At 40.9% G+C, this 17,189-nt stretch overlaps 1 long non-coding RNA gene across 1 annotated transcript in view; it reads right to left on the bottom strand.

Moving 5' to 3' along the window:
- Positions 1–3,844: 3,844 nt before the first annotated feature.
- The window catches only part of LOC132345118 (uncharacterized), a 34,558-nt gene continuing 21,213 nt past the window's right edge, over positions 3,845–17,189 (bottom strand). The window contains exon 4 of the long non-coding RNA XR_009494249.1: positions 3,845–4,795. This is a non-coding gene — a long non-coding RNA (uncharacterized lncRNA). The remainder of the gene's footprint in view (positions 4,796–17,189) is intronic.

Genomic DNA, 17,189 nt, shown 5'->3' on the forward strand with positions numbered 1-17,189 from the left:
CTCCAGTATTCTTGGGCTTCCCTGGTGGCTCAGTTGGTAAAGAATCCACCTGCAATGCAGGAGACCTGGGTTCGATCCCTGGATTGGGAAGATCTCCTGGAGAAGGGAACAGCTACCCACTCCAGTATTCTGGCCTGGAGAATTCCATGGACTGTATATAGTCCATGGGGTAGCAAAGAGTTGGACACGACTGACTTTCACTTTCACCTAATTTAAACAAAAGCCATGAATTATTTTTTTTCTTTAAACATATCTTAAATACTTCTAACATTTTCAACATGATTTTGCAACATTCAGGGCCCATCATTTCCTTTTTCAGTGTAATTAAATGATAGTAAAGATACTTTGTGGGAAAACAGCACCTAACTGATAACTAGCTTTTCAGCAAACTCTGCTAGAATGCCTCAATTCCATTAAGTGAGTGATATCAGTTGGAAAAATGAGGCTAATTTTGCTGCAGGTTTAAAGAAAGAGGAAATAACCTTTAAATAGTGGTCTATCTGCGCGTTGCAGTAGAAGTTCCTAGTTCATACTTAATTGAAAAGCACGTTGCTGTTGAATATTGAAAATCCTGGAAGAGTTTTTTAAAGTAATTTAATGTAGCATTTTATGGTTGCTTTTGTAGTTTAGAATTTGCGATGGATATCGAGGGATGTATATGCCTTCTGATCCCTTACATTTAATCAGACTTCTCGCTTGCTTGCTTGCATAATGGTTTATGGTACCTTTGATGATTTGCAGCCAACCTAGCACTTTTAATAATTTACTGTAAAAGCATTTAATTTTTAATGGACAAGAATGGGTAAGAGGTAACTTTTGCATTGGTAAGTGCTCTCCTGAAGACTAGGAAAAAGGAACAGTATATTTAAATTCCAAACATTATTGAAAAACATGAGTCTTTTATTACCAAAATCAAATGCATAATTGAAGAACATACCTAACCCAAAATTATTGTTCATGCCTTATTTAACCAGAAGATAGCACTGCTTTCATGATGCTATCATGAGGATATTTTTTCAAATTCTCATTTTTTTTTCTTATCTTCCATGCTGTTTCAATATTCTGTTCCACTAGATAAAGCATACCTGCCACAGAGAATATACGTCATTTTATTACATCTTGCTAATCAAGGAAAGCCCAACAAAAGAATAGTTTGTAATGTCTGCTACATACAAGAAATATCATTTTTTTTTATTCATTTTCTTCCAAAGTTTTTCTAAGATCTCAATGCATACCTAGGAATGATTTCACAACTAGTCTTAAAATATCAAGAGCTTCCATGTGGCGAGAAAAATGGGAAGATGCCAGGATAAATATTTTTAAGACTTGATGGAGGACAAAACATATCTTGCCTTCGGAGGCACATAAAACAAAAAATGCTGCAATAGCCGAATAATCCCTTTTTCAGATATGCCATATGTAAAAATAAGAATGGCTTCACAGGAGTGCTTTCTGGGGAATCAACTAACAGCCTACAGCCCTGGAAATTTACTCTACTCCTCTAACATTCCACAGCTGACTGTCCCCAGGCTTACCCTGAAATGGACTACAGGGAGAACTCTGATGGTCAAGGGTCCAAGTCTGAGCTCTGTTTCTGGACTGCCTTTGGAATTCAGACATCAGAGCATTTGTGTGAGAATGTGAAACTCATTCTCTTTGTTTGGCTTTCAAGCAGTCTTGAGTGTAAACCCTGCTACAGAAGACTGGTTCCCAGGAACCCTTGGTCCTTAGCCAAGGAGTCTGTGCCCGTTGAAAGCACCCCATCTAAAGAGGAGCATTTGAAGATCCAATCATCATTTCCATGCTTGGTTTCCTGGGATAAAAAAGCAGGTGCCAGCTTTTAACTGGTAAACTAGGACTTTATCTATAGCCCACCATCTTTTGGCTTCCTGGTCGAAGTTATATATAAAACAGCTCTTTTCTTTATTAGCCAGATATTCATCTCCACTCTACCTAATGAACAGAAACTTCTAGGTCTAATCAGTTGTCCCCCCAGATGTGAGACAGCAGGAATTGCTCCTGAGCAAATTCAGGGGCACCTGAATTGGGTGACTTTAACAACCCCATGTACACATACCTTTTTCTTCTCTCCAGCTCTCTTAAATTCTTTATCTCATGTCATCAACGTAGACTCGCTGCCTACTTTTAGAGGTAGAGAGCCCTTAGAGATCATTGGCAATCCACAAACTTTTCACCTGAAGAAGAAACTCTGAACTAGCCAACTTGCCCAAGGCTACATGGAAACTGGAAACGAGTTTGCTAAACTGACTGCTTTTCCCATTACATCATATGGTCTCCCTCCTCTCTTCCTCTGTCCCTTTCTCCCTCCTCCCTCCCCTCCCCAACTGCTGTCATCCCTCCTCTTTTTGTTTTAGGCTTCCTCATGGTGCCAACAGTACCAACGAATGTCACTTAGCTGCAAAGGAGCCTTCGTTGCTCAAAACAGTACGTGGGGAGGTGGGGAGAGAGAAGGTATGCCTGACCCTGGTCTAACAACCTTTCTGGCTTAACTGTATTTTTCCTCTTCCTCTTCCAATCAGGTATGCTGCCTCTTTTTTACATTCTGACAACACTTCACAATGAGCAGCTTAACCCCAGCTAATTTGCCAGCCTATTCTCTATGACAGAAACATAATTAAGTTTCCTGGCATATTAATTCCTTTTAATGTCCTTAGTAAGGTTAGGGCTTTGTGAAACAGCTTCAAAAGAGGACAGGGTAATGTGGAAAAGAGTGTTTTAAATGTAGCCTTTTGGGTCCTTACATCCTCCAAAATTTATGGCAACCTAATAAGCATAAGCTGGAATCAAGATTTCCGGGAGAAATATCAATAACCTCAGATATGCAGATGACACCACCCTTACGGCAGAAAGTGAAGAGGAACTAAAAAGCCTCTTGATGAAAGTGAAGGAGGAGAGTGAAAAAGTTGGCTTAAAGCTCAACATTCAGAAAACTAAAATCATGGCATCTGGTCCCATCACTTCATGGCAAATAGATGGGGAAACAGTGGAAACAGTGGCAGACTTTATTTTTTTGGGATCCAAAATCACTGCAGATGGTGACTGCAGCCATGAAATTAAAAGACGCTTACTCCTTGGAAAGAAAGTTATAACTAACCTAGATAGCATATTCAAAAGCAGAGACATTACTTTGCCAACAAAAGTCCGTCTAGTCAAGGCTATGGTTTTTCCTGTGGTCATGTATGGATGTGAGAGTTGGACTGTGAAGAAGGCTGAGAATCAAAGAATTGATGCTTTTGAACTGTGGTGTTGGAGAAGACTCTTGAGAGTCCCTTGTACTGCAAGAAGATCCAACCAGTCCATCCTAAAGAAGATCAGTACTGGGTGTTCATTGGAAGGACTGATGTTGAAGCTGAAACTCCAATACTTTGGCCACTTCATGCGAAGAGTTGACTCATTGGAAAATACCCTGATGCTGGGAGGGATTGGGGGCAGGAGGAGAAGGGGACGACAGAGGATGAGATGGCTGGATGGCATCACCTACTTGATGGACATGGGTTTGGGTGAACTCCGGGAGTTGGTGATGGACAGGGAGGCCTGGCGTGCTGCGATTCATGGGGTCGCAGAGTCGGACACGACTGAGTGACTGAACTGAACTGAACTGAGTACCTAAAAGACTTCTCAGGTGGTGCTAATGGTAAAGAACCCACCCGCCACGACAGGAAACATAATGAGACACAGGTTCGATCCCTGGGTTGGGAGGATCTCCTGGAGGAGGGCATGGCAACCCACTCTAGTAGTGTTGCCTGGAGAATCCCATGGACAGAGGAGCCTGGAGGGCTACAATCCATAGGATCACAAAGAGTCAGATATGACTGAAGTGACTTAGCATGCAGCACAAATACATTAAGTGATACACCAAAGGATTAACATCGGCATGGAACTAGAGTAGGGTAGAGGGCTTCCCAGGTGGCTCAGTGGCAAAGCATCCGGAGATGAGGATTCAATTTCTGGATCAGGAGGATCCCCTGGAGAAGGGAATGGCAACTCACTCCAGTATTCTTGCCTGAGAAATCCTATGAACAGACGAGCCTCGTGGGCTACAGTCCATGGGGTCGTAAGGAGTCAGACACAACTGAGGGACTGAAAAACAAGAGTAGGGTACAGTCCAGGAGGGAGATTATTAATTCATTTTAGCCCATCTTTTCAAAGATAGAAAAAATAAATAAAGCAAGAACAAAGGCAGGAAGGAAGGAAGGGAAGAAAATATGCCTCAGCCACAATAAAATTTGTATGCTTGAAATTAGAAGTATATCAGAAAAATGTTTTAAATATTGTAAATAAAAGGGCTAAAAGTATAATACAGGCTAGTTTGCAGTTCTTTATAATGCTAGGTTTTGGTGAAAAGTAAAAGGGTCTATAAATGTCTTTTTTATTCTTTTAGCAGTTAAAGAAAGGAAAATTCTGAGTTATGGACTGTTAGTGAGTAAAGATAAGAAAAATATCTCTGCTATGAACGGGTGCTAGAATTTTTCATATACAGTATATGATTCATGTCTATACAAGGGGAAAAAACAGACTAAATACCAGTCAATCTTGTATTTTTGGCAGGCCAAATGATTAACCATTTCACATCAGAGTCAATCTCAATCTAATCATCTGTCTGGGAATTAGTCACTATAATGGAAAAAAGTACTTAACTCAGAAGGGTTCATTCATTAATCATATATCAACACCCCAGAGAGGTAATTCTTCTGCTTCAGTTCCCAAGCTTTCATTCATTCCTTCAGCAGTTATTTGTTGAACTCTTACAATGAGCCGGGTGCTCTGTAGGACACTGAGAATAAAAACACACTCCTTAAAATAAAGAAAATTGTAGATTAGAGAAAAATAAAAAATAAATAAACTAGCTCATGATCTAAACACTGATATGGACTTGAGAAAAATGCTATGGGAGTAGGGGGTGAAGAGAAGAACTACATATCCACCCTAGGGCAAGTTGAGAAATCTTCACAGAGGAAGTGACATCTAAGTCAGACTTAAAGGATAAATTGAAGTTCATCTCAAAGTTCCCAATGAAAACCAAGGCTTAAAAATCAAGGAGCCCCAGTTTACGAATACCTCCATTAGGTTAGTATTTCCCACTATGTTCCTAGATCTTATTTGAAAAAATAGGTTTTCAGGGTCAAAAGAAAGTTAGGAATGCTCATGCGAAGAGTTGACTCATTGGAAAAGACTCTGATGCTGGGAGGGATTGGGGGCAGGAGGAGAAGGGGACAACAGAGGATGAGATGGCTGGATAGCATCACCGACTCGATGGACGTGAGTCTGAGTGAACTTCAGGAGATGGTGATGGACAGGGAGGCCTGGCGTGCTGTGATTCATGAGGTCGCAGAGAGTCGGACATGACTGAGCGACTGAACTGAGCTGAACTGAACCCATTAAGTAATTTTCTTTACAGCAGGACTTCTTAGAACCTTTGTACAACAAAATATATACCAACCAAATACATGAAATGACACCCCAAGTGTCAACGCTGGTTACTCTAAGAGCAGAGAACTGGAGTAGAGGGAATCAATGCACAAAAGACAAGGGCATAATGCAGTGATTCCAGGCTTAAGGAAAACCCCTCTTCCTTGTAGAACTTGAGGGTCTACTTGCCTGTGTAAACATTTTGTCTTATTTGCAGTCTGTTCTCATGGATTTATTTTCATTTGCATTTTGGACTAAGATAAGAAAAGGTGTTTATACGTTCCACTAATGAATATTTGAATCTCTGCTGAAAAAAGCTGCAGATGAATCTTAACATTTATTATTACTGGCATTTATTATACTGCTATCAACACTGCAATAGTTCTCATTCCAAAAAGACCATCGTCTTACAGGATTCTGGAGAGGCCCTGCTACCAGTTTGTTTGGTGTCAGTGCTATAGAACTAGGAAACCCGGAGTAAGATGAATAATATACATGCATATGGTTGGTAATAATGCACTAATAACTAAGTCAAATAGAAACCCAGAAATCACTTTTCTTCTTTGTATAATTATCCACCAACAGATTAAGAATCAGATCTTCCCTTCCTGCTCACTGCATGTATATGAAATAATGTATTGAATTATGCTTTTTCTATTTGTGAAAAAAGTACAATGTAAGTATATTTTAAGGAACACTAAATATTAATAAAAAGGAGGGAAATGCAAATGGCCTAGATAACATAGTGAAAGATGGATGACTCAGTGGGTCACTATTCCTGTGAACAGAACTTCAGAAACTACAGATAAAGACAGACTTCAAGCCTCTTATATGACACTATTTAAAGCATTTGCTACCTGTATAATAGGCTGGAAAGGGACTATGCAATTGATGAAGGGAGATTTAGATCTATGACTTACATTATCATGATGAATCCTATATTAATATTAAAGTTCTATCCATCACACTGGAAATTTCCCCCAGAGGGTTTTTAACATTTCCCTGGTGACTGCCTCAATATGTAAATCAATGCCATTCTGAGAGGCCAGAGAAGACTCTTTGCATATAACTTTTTCTACATTACATTTTTTCCCATTTTATTTCTGTACACATTGAGTCCATTTTAGTCTTAGAAAAAAGTCACCCTGTCTTCAGATAATCCAAGTTCATATGTCTGTCACAAATGCTCTCATTGAGCCATTCCATACTGTTTCCTATTTCCCTTTTGTCTGCTGATAGTAAAATTAGCAGCAGTAAGAGGTCTGCTCCATAGGCTTAGGAAACTTGGCACAAGCTATTAGTACAAGCAGTAAATGCTGGCCAGCTTATATTTTGTAGCCTGTAAAATGTTGGATATAGTGGCTCAGATTCTTTGGTTGGTGGCCACAGCCTGCAAATGTCACATTTCATCAAAATCACTTCAGCAACTGCTGTTCACATGTCCGTCCAAAAAGAGACAGAGGGTGACACAATTGGATCATGTGGGAATGGAGCTGGTCTCTTGATACTAATTTGCAGTGTATTAGGAGAAATGCTGCCCCAGGTTCTCGGGTGTAATAGTAACCTGGGGATCTCCTTGACCCTAAGTATAAGATACTCCAAACTGAACCGCAGATGAGATTTGGAGTAGGGGTGAAAGAAAAGAATAACAGGCCAAAAATCATCTACTGATTCCTTCTTCTGGACCAGAAAGAAAACTTGGAAGATAAAAGTCCATCTTCTCTCAGCCTTCCATTTCTGCTCGCCTATCTCCCAGCCTGCATCCCACCACCTCTTCCTCAAGCCTACAGTGAACTCTAGAAGACAGTATAATAAGAACCATAGCAGCAGTGATTACAGCAACTTTTGAGGGAACTTGCAGGACAGATGACTCAGCCAGCCCTGCAGAGCATTTGCTCAACTTTTTCTCCAAGTGGGCTGGTCAGAACCTTTGACTGGAGCAGTGAACAGAGAGAAGAGGACACTGAGTGGATACCCTTTACCCCACAGCTTAACTTTTTCCAGATGTAGCCAAACCAACATCACCCTCCCAAACTCCCTTCTCACAATTTACCCCTCGGAAGGTGTCCCAGAGGAGGGCGTGCATCCTCTGCCCAGGCTCTCGCTTGGGGTCAGCATAACTCAGAGCATCCTGAACTCTGACTGTTTGTAGTCAGAGGAAAGGGCTGTGGGCCCCAACACTTGGCCTCTTAGATGGAGAGCATCTACTGCCAGCAATGGAAGGGAGAAATTACCTGGCAGATTTTTCATTTGAAAAACTTAATAAATTTTTAAATCTTACTCTTTCAAAAGAAGCCATAAATGGGTCAAATGATACAGAATAGTAAAATGGATGTGATATGAATTCTTTATAATTATGGAAATGGCAGCTTCCCTATTGGTTACATGAGTCATGTAACATGTAATTCCCCATCTTGGGTTATTAATAATGGATACACAGTTATCATATTGTTTTAATGAACACTTCTGAAATACTTTCTGTCACTAAAAGCAAATATTTTATTGTAGGCAGATATGGTTGTAGGATTGAACTAGAATGTCCCATTATTACTACCTCTAGTTTAGTGTAAATACTGTCAAAAACAATGACAGAGAGTGGTGAAGCTAATTACCAGAAGAATATATATCTATATTTGGAATTATACACAAGAGTCTTATTTTTACTATCTCCAAAATAAACACTCCTTACTCATCTGTATACAGTTAATTACATAGAGGGAATTTGGGAGTGTTTCCAAGGAAGACTACCCAAGTATCAGGCAAACAATGGTAAATCTGCCAATTTACTAGAAAAATCAACTTTCTTGCTCAAAAGGCCATGAACCATTCTACTCTGGGTCACAGAACTCACCTGATCTTAGTAAACTCAGTGCAAAGAAATGAGGCAAGCCAGTATCACCACAGCTATATAGAGTGTGTGAAACATTTAGGAAAGAGGCTCAAGTTGAGAAGAGCGTAGGACCGTTAGGGACCAAACCACCTGGTCTTGAAATTCTCAGGACAGACCTTCATATCTGGTGCTAAGCATAATGCTAGAAACGGGAACACCTCCAAATGCCACAGAGGAGCACCTGAGCCAGGGCTCTCACCTGCCACGGGAAAAAGGGAATCTTACAGGCTCTCAAAGTTGGCATCGCTTTTGATGGATATATGGAGAAATATCTGGGAACTGTGCCCTTGGCTGCCCCTGGGGAAGGGAGATCTACAATTTATTTTGTTTTGTTTTTATCATCAAAGCCCCACATGAGCCACAAAAATATCACACAAGAACACCTGCTTGCAAAAACAAAGACCCAGATGGCACCAATGAAAGCACTTGTCTGCTGGCATCACCGGGGCAGGATAGAGACCTCCTGAGCACCTTTGGAGAGAATGGAGAAATAGCCACACCAACACAGGATGGTTCAGATGCCCTTTGACTGCACATTAGAACTTAGTTTTTCACCAGCTTAGCAAGTAGTTTTCCTCTGCACAGTGAATTGGATTCAGGGAGAGAAGAATTCAGGTTCTCTCTAACACTGTCTTTCTTACTGTTTTGAATAACTATAGTACTATCTTCCCAGTAGCACCACCCACCCCCAACCCTTCACAGGTTTGCAACTGGATCTTCTATGTTACTGCAATGTGACGCACCCTGGCTACAGGTTCAGGATGGGGCACCTTAACTAGACTGGGCCAATCAGAGTCCATCCCTGCACACTGAATCTGAAACTGAGATAAGGCAGTTTTTCACAGGGTGGCTGAAATTGCAAAGAGGTCAAATCAGTCAATCCTGAAGGAAATCAACCCTGAATATTCACTGGAAGGACTGATGCTGAAGCTGAAGCTCTAGTACTTTGGCTACCTGATGCAGAGTCGACTCACTGGAAAAGACCCTGATGCTGGGAAAGACTGAGGACAGGAGGAGAAGGGGGCAACAGAGGATGAGATGGTTGGATGGCATCACCAACTAAATGGGCATGAGTTTGAGCAAACTCGGAGACAGTGAAGAATAGGGAAGCCTGGTGTACTGCAATTCATGGGGTCACAAAAAGATACAATTTAGCAACTGAACAGCAACAACAAAACCCAAAAGTTATTGGCAAACAGAGAAGCAGAGAGATCAAGACAGCAGTAGGAGGGAATAATGAAGCTGATGCACAGAGAGAAGAAATGAAAATGCAGGAGAAAGTCCCACTGGTGATTAGAGTACCAGGCTCTAGGTGTTTCATAGGTCCCGGTCTCATCCATAAGACATCCCAGTCTCCTTTATTAAATTCCTCCTTTTGTTTAAACACATTAGAAATTTCAGTAATGTACAATCACGGACTTGAGTACTCTATCAGGTAAAGGAGAGCCTAGTTTAACAGCTGTGCCAATAATGAAATCCTCAAGCACAAAACATTTACACAAACAAGAAACTGCTCAAGAGGCAGGGAGGTCCAAAGTGAACCCACAGGGAATTTTTCTCTCTTCCATCTCTCACCATACCCTGCTTAGCCTGGGTATCAGAACTGTCTAAGATTCTAGGATTCCTTCTTCCTGGATATTTTAATCCAAATGAGACCAAGTTAAGATATACATGAAGAAAAGTTTTAAAGTGGTAAATTTAAACAAACAAAGCAGCCTAAGGTGTATCAAAACATAGGAAGAGCCATTTCTCTGCTCTTGACCTAAAGGTTGGGGAATAGGGTGCAGATAGATGTGGTATTTACTGGAAGATCCACACTGATCTCCTGGTCTGATGCCTCTAGGTCATGGATCATTGCCTACTGCTATCATTAAATGAGATGGGGCTCCACCAGGGCTCATCAGTCAAATACCACTATTCTTAGACTTCTCTAGATCATTCAAGACTGTGTTTATAACCAGCTATGGCTTTCCCGGTAGCTCAGATGGTAAAGAATCCGCCTATAGTGCAGGAGACCCCAGTTCGATTCCTGGATCTGGAAGAGCCCCTGGAGAATGGATAGGCTACCCACTCCAGAATTTTTGAGCTTTCCTGGTGGCTCAGATGGTAAAGAATCCACCTGCAATGAAGGAGACCTGGGTTTGATCCTTGGGTTGGGAAGATACCCTGGAGGAGGGCATGGCAACCCACTCTAGTATTCTTGCCTGGAGAATCCCCACGGACAGAGTAGCCTGATGGGCTACAGTTCATGCGGTCACAAAGAACCAGACATGATTGAGCGACTAAGCACAGCCTGCATATTGTTTCTAGAGGAGGTCTGCCAGCTTATGCACCTAAATATGTTCTGAAATGTTGACTAGCTTTGTCTATTTTCTTTACTGTAGGTACTCAAAGAGGAAATACCTGATTTGTTAAGTTCACTTGGCACAAAACCCAGTACAGAATTAAATCCAGTAGATATTTAACAGGATTACATTAACACTCAGTTCACTTAACCTCCATTAGTACAGAATTTTCTGTCTAGATCCTACCTTTTACAATCAGGAGATTACCAGAAAAATCTTCTCCTTTAATTAAATTTATACCCAAATCACTGTAGGTTTAAAGGTATGTTTTTAAGTGCCTCTCCAAATACAACTATTTGGCTGAGGGCTTTTCGGTTTGCTTGCTCAGAACTGGTTGAGCTTTATGTCATTGACTTGATTGAGTTTAGCCAGATGCCATGCTGTCATTCTTGGCTATGTCATGGACACACCCCTTTGGGGGTCCAATAAAACCAGTGTTGAAGAGAAGTGTAACCCTCCCATCAGTGATGAAGTCCAGCCAGTGTAAACCAAAGACCCACTGCTATGAAGTACACACATGAGCTCAGATCTAGAGCTGAGAGGCAGGAAGTATGGCCAAAGCCAAAGCACTGGAAACAGAAAAGAATCAAGTCCAAGTGCCCCTGTGTTAATATAAGTGTGGTCAGAGCCAGGCTAGCTTCTGCTCGGAACCAAGGCAAGTGCATGACTGCTGTAGATCTGTGGGAGCCCTCAACAGACCTCAGGAGCGCAGAAACCAAGTGATCCCCAATCAGAAAGTAAAAAAAAACAAATGAACAAAACCACCCATTTATATGCATATTTCAATTCACCTCCTTTTCATTTTTTTCCATTAGAGATAAAAGAGCATCTAAGAGGGTCCATTTGAACAATAAGGCTAATTTTTATTGGTTACCCCTTTATCCTTATATTCCTCTGTTTAAGATGAGAAATAGTGTTTTAAACACCCTCCAAAACCCACAACAGTGTAGGTTTAAGCAACAGATTTCCTCCCCCGTGAAGGTGTGGCCAGGATAGTGGAAAAAGTTAGCCTAAGGATCAGGCTCAGCTCTTCCTAAGCTGTCTTATGCTTTCTTTTTATTAAAGCAAATGATTATTTGAAGAACACAGTCCACATTTTGGAGTAGAATCCTTCAAAACAAAGATAAAACAAACACACCCAAGATATTGAAGAAGCACACATCTTGTAAGAACCTAAATTCTTCTGCTCAGGTTGGAAAAACAAGATGGCTGATTACTTATTTTAAAAATATCAAAAGACAAGATTGGCCAAAAACAGAGGAAAAAATCCCCATAAAAGTCTTGGTTTCCATTACATTACCTATATTTGTATAAAAGCTATGTGTTGTTTTAACCAAACATCTGGTCTTTGTCCCTCATGTAGAGAATTCTGAGTTTTCTTGACATTTTGGCAAGAGGTACCACAAACCCCTGCCAGGCTAGTAAAAATCACACATTTTTCCTGCAAGGGAAAAAATGTCAATAAAAATGAAACATTAAAAAACATAAAAGCTCGACTTGGAAAGCCTTGCTGTGGAGATTCTGCTTCCTAATCAGCCTTGCACAATTGCCTTAACTTCTTTTTTAAACAGTACCACACCATATCATTTGAAAGATCTAATACTAATACTTCAAGTTTATTCAATATATTGTTCTAAAAAATGTCCTTCAGATAAAGGGACCTTGCCATTTAATCACTTTCTAGAATAAATCATATGAATTAATTTTTATAAATATTTAATGTCTATTCTTATACTGTACAAATTGACTCTTTAAGTTATTTCAACCAGAATTGAATTTCAACTGCTTTTGCTACATAAAGGAATAATCTTCATCTCACATTCACACTGGCACCTTCCAAGGCCCTGACTTTGTAATCTGTCATAGTAAAAAGCACAGAAGTAAATACAACCCTGCTACCAAAATATGACAAGCTCATTATAAGCAGCCACTCATAAATCTTGAAACAAAGGCACAACCACATTTAAAAAAAAAAATAATTTTATGTAATTTGCATAGGGATATTTTTGTTTGGAACCAAGGCAGGTATTTCTTTCTCTTTGCACACATAATACTGAAATAAATTATTCAGAAATACCACTACCTACCTCTAAAGAGGGCCAGAAATTGGTTAACAAATGGTTGCAAAATACTCTGTAAACATAAAATGCAAAATAAGACTATAATGGCCATCAATTCTTCTGCACAGCATAACAACTGGATTATGCTTAAAGAGAAAGGAAGGAATAAACTGGAAAAAGGCAAGTGTCTGGGAAGTAAATGGCTGGGTTGAGGGTAAGGAGAAGGGCTCTGTAATGAGGTTCCTCTGGATATTAAAATTCATCACCTCTTTGATAGATCTTGCCATGGCCTCAGGGAGACCTTCTATATAAAGATTTAAATAAAAACATACAGCCCATGGCACAAAAACAGCCTCTTACTTGAAATGTTTTACTTGGGGTTCAGATAAACCAGAGCCTTACAAAGTCCTAAACCCAGTCAAGTTGGCTCAGTTCCTGATTGGCGGAAATGGTTTGTCCTCCATTTAGCTGCCTGACAGAGGGGCTTTCCTAATAGCCCAGTTGTAAAGAATCTGCCTGAAATGCAGGCGACAGATGCAGTTTCAATCTCTGTGTCTGGAAGATCCCTTAGAGAAGAGAATGGCAACCTACCCCAGCACGCATGCACGAACTGCCTACCAGAGGTTAGGATGCAGCTAGTGGGTATAGACAAATACTGTGCAATCAGAATACTCTTTCCTGTGCTCAGCCAATGGGCCTAAGAAGTCTCCCTGGCGAGAAACATCGTCAGGAAGTTCTCCTCAGGGCAGTGCACTCCCCTTTCCTACCCTTCCTAGTGTTGGTGCCCATCAATGTGCCAGGATCCATCAGGATATATTTAACTTACCAAACTAAATGCTCCACTACAACAGAATAAACCTAAACTCACATTCAACCTACCCATGCCTGACTATCCACGTAAAGGTCTCAGTCTGCGAAAGTCTTCGATGTAAATCCTCAACAAGACAAGGTGAAGATGTTATGATTTCAGAATAAGCACAAATTTAAGGTCTAAAAATGTGTAAGTCTTAGTAAAGAGAAAATTCTGGTCGGTGGGCAAAACAGGAAAAAATAATTACCAAGCAACTTCAGTTTTAACTCCTATTTCCAATACTAATGAAACATTTACTCATTTATTTAGAAATAAAATTTCCTGAGCATCTGTGAGATACACAAAAATACCCCTATGATCTGCACAAGCAAGGTCCTGCCCTCACACAACTGACAGAGGAGCGGAAGAGGAAACAAGGGAAGAGGACGCATCAATGAGAAGAGCCATGATGGAAGAACAAAGGCCATTGATTGGAGTGTGAAGTCAGAAGAGACTTCTCATGACACAGGATGCCTCAGCTGGAACCCAAACAATGAATCAGTGTAAGGAGAGGGAAGTGGGTGCATAACCCATGCACAGGAAAACCATGGGCAGAGGCCTAGAGGCAAGAGAAAGCTCATCTCTTTGGAAGAATAGAAAGAAGTCTGTCGTAAGACAGAGTTACTAGGAACTTAATGAGAGATAGTGCTGGAGAAATAAGCAGGAAACAGATCCTAAAAAATGGACTTAGGGATTCCAAGGGAATCCCTAGGGATTCCACTGAAAGGTATTAAGGAAGATATCATAAATATATTGTATTTTATAAAAATTTTTCTGAGTGTATGGTGGAGCAAGGACTGGAGAGGATCAAGACAAAGGTCTAGACAAAAGAAAATGAACTGAGTTACAAGCAACACAGACAGAGAGAAGTGAACAGAGGTAAGAGCTATTTAGAAGTCAGAGGAAAACAGACTTGACTGGGCAGACCAGCATAGGGAGTAAGTGTTCAGGCAGCTTGGGTTCAAATCCTGGATATTCCACTTATAGGGCAAGTTACTTACTCTTTCTGCATCTTAGCTTCCCTTTCATAGAGGATGAACAATGATGGTCCCTGCTCGTGGAGTTACTATGAAGGATAAACAAACTAATTCACAAAGTGCTGTACTTTAATAGGACAGTTCCTGGCACATGACTAGTAAGTGGCCAAAGATATAGACCATTATTATTGAGTGCAATAGCTCAAAACTAGAAACAATGCAATTGTTCATTAACAATAGAATATGATGCTGAAGAAAAGAGGAGGAAGTAGCCAAGGATCTCACAAAGGATTTTGACTTGGTTAAATCGGTGGATGACTGTACCCGTTATCTATTTACTGTCTCTCAGGTCCTGATCCACCCTTTGTTCCTTCACTAATAATGGAGATGAACCCAGTCAGCATTTCCCCTTGGCAGCTGGCACAGTGCTTTCCCAGTGGAAGGCACTCGAGAGATACTGCAGGAGGAAGGATTTCTCTTCCTGGTTCCGGTTTGCTTCTTTGAGGTCCTACACATGGACTGTGCCAGAAATCCGTGCAACAGACATCCATTAGCATTCACCCCCATCAAACTGCAGAAGCAGATTCTATGTGAGTCTCAGAAATGTCCCACAAGTTGCCTTCCCAGCACTGGCCCATCTGCACCACAGAAGAGTGTCTCACACCTGTGATGGACAGCCGCTGGCCCGCGGTGACCCAGCAGACACTTCTTCACCATCGACACCTTCTCCCAGTACAGCCTGAATTTCAGTTTGTCCTCTCCTTGGATTTTCTCCCTTGGCCCTCATGTATTCCTTACCCCTTTAGTTAATCTCCTAGTACAATTAATAATTCCTTATATGAACCATTTCCTATTCAAATCACTGTGTGCTTTCTACCTTCTGATCGGACCCTGACCAATACTGTAACTATTCAATGAAATGGAAAACAGGAGGAGAGACAGGTTATTGAACAGATAAATTCCATTTTGGACATACTGGACTTGAGATGCTTGTGGGAATCCCAACAGCACTGTCTGGTAGGAAGCTGAGTATCCGGGGTTTCCAAAGCTTAGGACAAGTATCCGGGATGAAGAGAGATGCTTAGAAGGGAGTAGCCTTAAGGTCTCTAAAATCTTAGTAAATGAAGCATGTGTGTAAATGTCACATGTCGGGGAGACATATTTTATTTTGTATGCTTGTGTGTCTCATTAAGAATCCCTAACTGTGCTATGTATATGGCAGCACATTTCATCAAAAGATTTATAGTCATTTTGTACTGCGTATGTTAGGCAATGTTGTTTTATATCTGTTAACATTTTCCAAGCTAACAGAAGATGTAGTTGAAAAGAGCCAAGCCCTATATTAATAAGATTAGAACTCTAATTACACTCCAAACTTAGAAGTTTAAAATATGGTTGAGGCTAGTGGGTAATTAATCATATCAGCTACTCTGGATACTGACTTCAGCCAGAAAAATCAGTGGATGTGCCAAAACCCCAAAGAGCAGCACTGAAAACTGGTCAACTGCTCAAGGCTGAAACAACTACAGACAAGCATGTTTTGAAAGAGACCCAAGCTGGTTCATTCTGCCTTTTCCAGGGTCAGAGCTCAGCCGACAAAACTTGTTCCTTGCTTCACCCACTTAAAAGTTTGGAGCTACTGACCACAAAAAAAAAAAAAAAGGAAGTTCCATCAGCAGTTTACAAAGGAACAATTTGGAAGAGAAATGTATAAAATCCTCAGGGAAATTAAACCCAATAATCCAATAACAGCATTACAAAATTAACATTAGACTATGAATTGAATTAATTGCCTCCTACTGTGGGGATTCTTGGCTACCCAGAGTCTGAAACAAATGAGACCAACGATGTCAACTGCCATAAGAGAGACCAGAGGAAAGTATAATCTTGGGGTAACCAAGAGTTTGTCACACAATTGTCTTTCAACTTTCTGATTTATCCTGGTGATCTTTAATATGGAGAAAGGTCTTCACCTCTGCCCAACTCATACCTCAGATTATGGTAGATGAGCGAGAGAAGCTAGGGGTATTTTTTTTTTTTTGGTTGCACTGGGTCTTCTCTGAAGAGTGGGGGCTACTCTTCATTACGTTGCACAGGCTTCTCATCATGATGGCTTCTCTTGTCGAGGAACGTAGGCTCTAGGTGTGCGGGGTCAGGAGTTGCAGCACACGGCCTCAGTAGTTGTGGCACAAAGGCGTATTTGCCCCCTGCTTCCCCTGCCCGCCCCCAACCCCCAGCATGTGGCATCCTCCCAGACCAGGGATTGAACCCACGTTCCCTGCATTGGCAGGTGGACTCCCATTCACTGTGCCACCAGGAAAGTCCCAAGATAGTACAATTCTTGACATAAAAGGTGGATTTTTATGACTTGCTTTTTTGGGAATTCACCTCTAAGTGCCTGTATCTAGAAGTAGCTGGAGTGTTAGAAATAGATCACCCTTAAGGTCTTTTTCTCCTAAGAGGGCTAAATGGACAGGGGAAACAGGTAATGATTTCTCTAGAATCTAGGCAGGAATATAGGCAGTCCGGTGATAAGGCAGACCTTTAAGAATACCAGTCAGCTGTTCTGAAAGAGACTTGCTTTGGCATTTCAGTAAATAAGCATTTATTTCTGTAAATTCTTTTCTTATGCCATGA

The sequence above is a fragment of the Bos taurus genome, chromosome 4 (genome assembly GCF_002263795.3).
Source record: "Bos taurus isolate L1 Dominette 01449 registration number 42190680 breed Hereford chromosome 4, ARS-UCD2.0, whole genome shotgun sequence".
Lineage (NCBI taxonomy): Eukaryota > Metazoa > Chordata > Mammalia > Artiodactyla > Bovidae > Bos > Bos taurus.